This window comes from Mus caroli, unplaced genomic scaffold, assembly GCF_978045245.1.
Source record: "Mus caroli unplaced genomic scaffold, Mus_caroli_1 scaffold_6, whole genome shotgun sequence".
Classification (NCBI taxonomy): domain Eukaryota; kingdom Metazoa; phylum Chordata; class Mammalia; order Rodentia; family Muridae; genus Mus; species Mus caroli.
Genome location: NW_028227261.1, coordinates 133,645,738 through 133,653,505, shown reverse-complemented (window position 1 = coordinate 133,653,505; position 7,768 = coordinate 133,645,738). Strand labels below are relative to the sequence as shown.

General features: G+C 38.5%; 1 non-coding gene across 1 annotated transcript; it reads right to left on the bottom strand.

Annotated features, from left to right (window-relative positions):
* Positions 1-4,528: 4,528 nt before the first annotated feature.
* On the bottom strand, positions 4,529-4,693 carry LOC115030920 (U1 spliceosomal RNA). The gene has a single exon (XR_003836520.1). It is a non-coding gene; the product is annotated as a U1 spliceosomal RNA (small nuclear RNA).
* Between the last annotated feature and the right edge of the window lie 3,075 nt (positions 4,694-7,768).

The following is a 7,768-nucleotide window of genomic DNA, read 5'->3' as shown; positions in this document are numbered from 1 at the left end:
ATAACATCACGATGTAATTTTCAAACCATAATTATATTTATATTGGAAATAATTCAGCCAAGTTTGAAATAACAATTGAAAATTGTGTTGTTAGCTGTAGCACTTTGGGATCACTTTTGCCTTTACCCTTTTGCTCTCACTACAAAATTACCATAAATTAGAATGTCCTGATTTTCCAAGACAATAAAAATTAAAAAAAAAAAAAAATCCCAGGTCTCTTTATGTTACCTATCTCCTTGACTTAAGTGTGCATATCTGGGATGTGAGTGAAGTGACTATAGAAAGATCTTCTCTACAGAGTAACAGCTACTATCAACTTCTGGAAAATGTTGCTTTTGAATTGGAGAGAAGAACAGAGATGTTTCAAATTAGAGTTAACAAAGACAAGTAGAAATAGTTTCTTTATCTTAGCCCTGTCCCTCAGCCTTGTATTCACTACAGGATTTGTAGTCCAGTGACTTTTTTATTGTTACTCTTTTGCTGCTATGAAAAAACAACCTGATAAATGGGAATAAGAGAGGGTTTGAAGAAGTTATCCCTCATGACAGGCAGGGCACAGCAACTGTAGGGTGAGGTGACTGGTCATGTTGCATCCACAATCAAAAATCATGTCACTCTCTCCTTTGTCCACAGGCTAGGACCCCAGCCCACAGGATGGCTTCACACACATTCCAAGTGAGTCTCCCTGCTCAAACATCTCTGGAAGCATTCTCATTGGCACACATGGAGTACTGTTTCAGTGGTACTTTAAATCCAGTCAAATGGATGATAAAAACGAGCCATTAAAGGATTATCATCTCTTTAACTTTCACTTCTGCCAGAAATTAACTGATCACACAAAAGCCTACTTTATAAAATGCATTGAGTTGACAGGCTAATTTGGGGCTGCAGTCAATAAACTGTACCTTGATTTATTTTTTATCTCTCTCTAATTAACACAATATACTACATACATTTATCACAAGTGGTATAAATAAATTGTAAGCAAATATGAATACAAATTTGCAGATAAAATAAGATGATTCATTTTACTAAACAGAACCACCACAAATTTCCTTTAACTGTAAACTATTGTTAGACTTTCTTCTCAATAATATACAACTCCCAAAAAACTCTGAATGAAAACATAAATATACAAAGAAAAAATCAAGAAAAGAAGATTTATGTATGTGAAGAATATCCATATTAGCTCTTAATTTTGTTGCAGTAATTGAGCACTGTCTGGTCTGTATCAATACAGTATATTCTAGATTCTATTTTAAACTTCAGATTATGTAAAAGATATGTTGAATTTACTTTTCTTAATCATGTATTTGGATGGTGATGGTTAGGACCTGAATTATTTGGTGTTTAAAAATCAACCCTGTTATGTAAGTGTGTAATACAGAGGAAAATTAATGGTTTTGGTGCTGCTCTCTGCTTCTTCCTTATAGCTCCAGAATGTCCCAGTTAGTTTCTTTTAGTTAGGTCAATATGGCCCAGGCTTTTCTGATTTAGAGAAGCATCCTGTGGCTTAGAAACTCTGGAAAGTGTTAGACCTTCCTATAAGCTGTGTGTGCAGTTTAAAAAGTTCTCAAATCAGTAATATATATTAATATTTATATTTAATATATGTTCAATACAGTCCAGTTGCCAGTTGGGAGGAGATGATGTGACATCAATGCTAAAAGCTGAAGATACCACATTATTTATCAAACACAGAATGACTCTATCACATGTCAAGTTGATATAAAACTATCCAGCACAATACAAGTAGCATAATCTGTAGCACCATCTTCTGAATCTGTCATGGTCATTACAATCATGAACACATGACATCTATATGCTTGCATGAGACTTGTGCATGTACAGAGCACACACAAACATACCCGCAGGGAGAGAGAGAGAGAGAGAGAGAGAGAGAGAGAGAGACAGACAGACAGACAGACAGACAGACAGACAGATAGACAGAGACAGAGAGACACAGAGAGGCAGAGAGACAGACAGAGACAGAGAGACACAGAGAGACAGAGAGAGAGAAAGAGAGAGAGATTGAGATAGAGATTTAGAGAGAGAAAAAGAGACAGAGAATGACAGGCAGAGAGACAGAGAGACAGAACGCATACACTCAAAGGTATGGATGTAGGAGACAGACTGACTTGGCCAAATTGGGAATAGAATAAAACACAACAATGTTAGGTGACTATGGCCACAATGCAATGTATGTGAAAATATAATTATAATTTCAAAAAGCATAGCCTAAATCATCTTTGTCTGTGAGTTCTTTTTATCTGGTGCTTGTTATCGTGATGAAAGGCTGAATAACATACACAGACTTCCTTATAATTTCATAAATACTTTCCTGTTGGGAAGTATAAATACAAATGCTGACATTATAGAGGCTGAAATAAAAGTCTTTCCTGCTAATCTCTGCATAAGCATGAATGGAACAAATGAAAACAGATAGACAATGGTGTATCTATCCCTTAATTTACTTATTGCTCTAGGCTTTAGGTATATTCTGTAATTTGAGAAATTTACTTTGTTTATATTTTGCTTAGAAACCAATTCTACTTAGAATGACCCTTGAAACCTCTGCTTAATGTCTCATTTTCTGAGCTTTTACTCCATCCTCATATCCTATCTACTTCACTGAATTACTTCATTATTTCTACTTGAAAGATTTTAGTCTTTCTTTGCAAAATTGAATTAAGTTTAGGTCTATCTGCACTTGTGTGTGATTGGTTATACATACGACAAACCTAAACTATTGCTAAGATAAAACATATACACAAGCACTTAGTGACTTGAGCATCAAATGATGCTCTGAATTTAGATTTTAATGTCTAGTGAAAGTTACTGCCTTTGTCATAGAACTTGTAATTTTGAAGGGTAGAAATATGTAGAAGAAAGAAGTTGTTAAAATCAGAGAAATATGCACAATAGTGTTTTAGCAAGGTAAAGAAATTCTAAGTCAATAAGTATTTAATATTCCAAGTATTCAGTAAAATTTTGGCACAAACTTAAAAATTTACTGTCATTTTAGTTTTCAGAAGCAATTCCTTTCACAATCGTCTTAATAGCTGAGAAGGTATAAAACACCATGCATTTAGTGGGAATTCACTAAAGCTCACTAAAATTTCTGCAAGATTAAGCATTGTTCATGATGTAAAAACTGACTATACTTAGCCTGACCCCTGGTGTTAACATCAAATAAGTGTGGAATCTGAGGGTTTCTATTTTTAAGTTAAGAGATATAGATAACAATCATTGTTCTCAATAAAATAATTTGCCTCTATTGAGTTAAGCACTGCATACAGGAGCAGGGGCTCAGAAGAAGTGCAGAGATCTGTTTATCCCTTCATTATGGGGATGGGTCATCTGAGTCCATGTTTAGAATTGTACAATTAGTCTGAATCAACTAATGGAGGAACATTTCAGACCTTGTCTACTGGTTGAAGCAGGTTTTATAGTTATGGCACAATCTTTCCTCTTTTACCTTTGTCATCTCCACCCTCTGAGAACAACTCTGACTGGATGTCTTTCTTGTGTATTCAAGTGTTAGCAGGCAGATTCAAGTCATGCAAACACAGGGCCATAGGAACTCTCTGTGCTTTGTTAGTGCAGTCTTAGTTTAGAGGTGCCTGACAGAAGCTATATCTCCAATCATCTTCATCCACAATACAAGCAACTCACATTTTGGATGATCTTAGAGCAGAGTCTTAATATGTTTTTCTTCAAAGAATACTTTGGGAGTGTTATCAGCCAGTGGTTAGCTTTCATCCAGTTTCAACTGCTTCATCCTCAGCAAGAACAAATTCTAGATTGTTTCCTTCTTCCTTCCTTCCTCCCTCCCTCCTTCCCTCCCACCCTCTCTTCCTCCCTCCCTCCTTCTCTCCTTCTTCCTTCCTTCTTTTCTTCCTTCCTTCCTTCCTTCCTTTCTTTCTTTCTTTCTTTCTTTCTTTCTTTCTTTCTTTCTTTCTTTCTTTCTTTCTTTCTTTTGTCCTTCCTTCCTTCCTTCCTTCCTTCCTTCCTTCCTTTCTTTCTTTCTTTCTTTCTTTCTTTCTTTCTTTCTTTCTTTCTTTCTTTCTTTCTTTCTTTTGTCCTTCCTTCCTTCCTTCCTTCCTTTCTTTCTTTCTTTCTTTCTTTCTTTCTTTCTTTCTTTCTTTCTTTCTTTCTTTTGTCCTTTCTTTCGTCCTTTCTTTCGTCCTTTCTTTCGTCCTTTCTTTCGTCCTTTCTTTCGTCCTTTCTTTCGTCCTTTCTTTCGTCCTTTCTTTCTTTCTTTCTTTCTTTCTTTCTTTCTTTCTTTCTTTCTTTCTTTCTTTCTTTCTTTCTTTCTTTCTTTCTTGCTATGTACACTCCAGTGAAGTTTGCTTGGCAGGCCGAGAGGCCTGACAGCACTCACGAGGCAAAGAGCTTCACAGAAACTCACCTCCTGGAGCTTTGGCGTTCTCCTTAACCCGTATACTCATACCCCATCCCGGAGTTAGTCTGGTGTATGGATCCACGTGCTCTCTTTTAGTATTATCTTTTTTCTTTTTTTTTTTTCCAGGGGAGAGCGCAAACACAGTGCACCCACTACCACAAATTATGCAGTCGAATTTCCCGAATTTGGGGAAATTGCAGGGGTCAGCACAACTGGAGTGCAATGGATAAGCCTCGCCCTGGATAAACCACCTTTGGGATCATGGTATCTCCCCTGCCAGGTAAGTGTAGTGTTATCTTATTATAAGTGTCTTTTAAGATTGAATTCTGACATACATAAGCCCCCACCAGAGTACCAAGGTTCCAGAAGCCAAAGAGCTTGGGATCCGGTAGGAATGCAATAAGGAAGTTACCTATTCAGTAACTAATTAAGCATTACAAAAGATGGAGCCAAAGCAGCTCAAGGCTGGTCTGCAGAGTGTTTACCATGATAGAGCCAGGGAATCCCACTGAGATAGAAATCTTCAGTATAGGCTACATTGCATATTAGAAGCAAGTTGGTGAATTCTTCTGACAAATGGAGATTCTCCACAGATACTTAAAAGTTCCAAGAAATTATCAGGACCCAGGAAATAGAGGGGTTGTGATATTGCAGTATTTATCAGATGGTCTGCTAAAGTAGAACCCCTGGTGGTGGGTTTAACAATAAACTAGCTTTACACCTGGCTCCCTTCTTAGTGGTAGTGGCCTGGTCCCCACCTTCTTTTGATGTATACATTCCTGTTGTATTGTGTCACTGTAACTTGGTGGATTGTATCTCGTTTGGTTTCTTGCTCTTCTGCTGTATAAAAAGTTTGATGCTCAACCTGACAAAATACATTCAGATTCTACACAATCTTGCATGTTAGTCTGTCTGTCACTCACCAACTCCATGCCCATCTGCACCCAGAGACCCCTCCACGAAGACAAAGGGACCCAGAGATTCTGCAGCACTTTCTTTCTCTTCCTTTCTTCCTTTCTTCCTTTCTTCCTTTCTTTCTTCCTTCCTTCCTTCCTTTCTTTCTTTCTTTCTTTCTTTCTTTCTTTCTTTCTTTCTTTCTTTCTTTCTTTCTTTCTTTCTTTCTTTCTTTCTTTTTCTTTCCCTCCCTCCTTCCCTCCCTCCCTCCCTCTTTCTTTCTTTCCTTCCTTCCTTCCTTCCTTCCTTCCTTCCTTCCTTCCTTCCTTCCTTTTCTCTCCCTCTCTCTCTCTTTCTTTCTTTCCTTCTTTCTTCCTGTCTTCCTTTTTTCTTTTTTCTTTCTTCTCCTCCTCCACTCCTCCTCCTCCTCCTTCTTTTCCTTTTTCTTCTTCTGCTGCTGCCTCTGATTCTGATTCTGCTCCTGCTCTAATCCTGCTGCTGCTGCTGTTGAGGATGATGATTCTGCTTCTCTGCTGCTTTTGCATCCCCTTCTTCAGCTTCTGTGAATCAATTCAAGGCAAGTACACTGTCACAGCCACCTTAGTTCTGGTACAATAAACACAATGTTTTGATTCTTAATATTGCCATAGAACTAAGTGTGAGTATTCTGAAAGTAAATAAAAATAACTGGAAGGCAATGCATGCTAAGGAAGACAAAAGTCATCAACAATCTTACACAGCAGTAAACTCTAAAAGCTAAATTAATGATGGATCTGGCAGGATAGGTGAAACAGTGGGGCACACAATATGAGAATAAAAAGCCTCCTCAACTGATTGGATTTACATCCCGTTGCATAAAGTGGAACCATTGTCTGGTAATATTAACTTGGTGAAGACCCTGTGGCTACCTAGGGAATAAGCCCCTAGGGTAGAACCTAACAGTATTATTTTGTTGAATGAGTATAGTAATAAAGTGTCCCCAAAGTTCTTATTTTATATCCATAGATTAGTGTATTGTTCAGGCTTCATCACTATAGTAGATGAGAATTAATAAAGAGACTACTCAAGACACAGGAAAAAAAAGACTATGGATTGATCAACTCTAAATCCAAATTGCACACTCTTCTTTCTAAGGCTCATGGGTCATTGAAGAAAAGAGTGGGTTAGAAATATTGTAGGAGCCAACTGTCAGTGGTGGATGAGACGATCTACTATGAAAGAGAACTTAGTACTGTCACTTTCCAAGCAAGCATAAGTCCCAACTTCAATTCATATATATATCCCTATAACCACAAATAAATGTAGCTCCCATCCCTCATCAAAGAGGCTTCATTTTATATAAGACAGAGACCATCACAGACATTCACAACTGGTCAAAATGAAGAAGAAAACTGATCAAAGAATTCCAAATCATAATTAATACATCTATAATACAACTCCTATACTGACAGGATTATTTCAGAAGAAGGGACAGAAAGATTTTTAAAGCTAAAAAAAACCTAGGATGTCTCTTATGAAATAGTGTCTTCTATATGACAGGAAACGGCAAGCAAAGAAATATTAACAATTGCCTAAACAATGGCAATACCAATTGACAGGAAAAATAAAGCAATGGACCCTAGTGACAAGCCATTGGGTGTATTCTTGAAGGGGATAGTGGGACTGCAGCTCCCTTTTCCTTACACTTAGTTACTAGCCATAAGATGAACAGTTTTTTTTTCCTGTAATGTCTTTTCCCTTATAGTGTAATAACTTTTCCAAGATCAAAACAATGGATCTGAACCCTGAGCAGACCTTGGGCCTGAACTCTGCAGCCAGTCCCACATAACCCAGAGAAAGCTCTACTCTCAGGCACTCTAACACACCCAGGATCATAGGATCAAGGTGAGGAGGATACAACATCTGTCCCAACACCATCAGGAGTAACTGGGACAAGCAGAATTTAGGGACACAGGAACCCTGCCAGACCAGTGGTACAGGTTCCTTCAAGTCTGGGTTGGTGCCCTGAGCAGATCTTGGGCCTGAGCTCTGCAGCTAGTCCCACAACACCCAGAGAAAGTTCTACTCTCAGACACTCTCACACACACACAGGATCAGAGTATCAGAGGTGAGGAGGACACAACATCTGTCCCAACACCACCAGGAGTAACTGGGACCAGCAGAATTTAGGGACATAGGGAATCCTGCCAGACCAGTGATACAAGTTCCTTACAGTCTGGGTCAGTGCCCTGAGCACATCTTGGGATAGAGCTCTGCTGCCAGTCCCACAACACCCAGAAGAAGCTCCACTCCCAGACATTTTAACACACCCAGGATCCCAGAATCAGAGGATCACAGAAACAGCTGGACTCTGAGAAGTTCTAACACAACCAGGATCACAAGAAGGACAGGATCCAGTCAGATATAGTGAGGACAGGTAGCACTAGTGAGAACCAGATGGACGGAGGCAAGCATAAGAATATAAGCAAT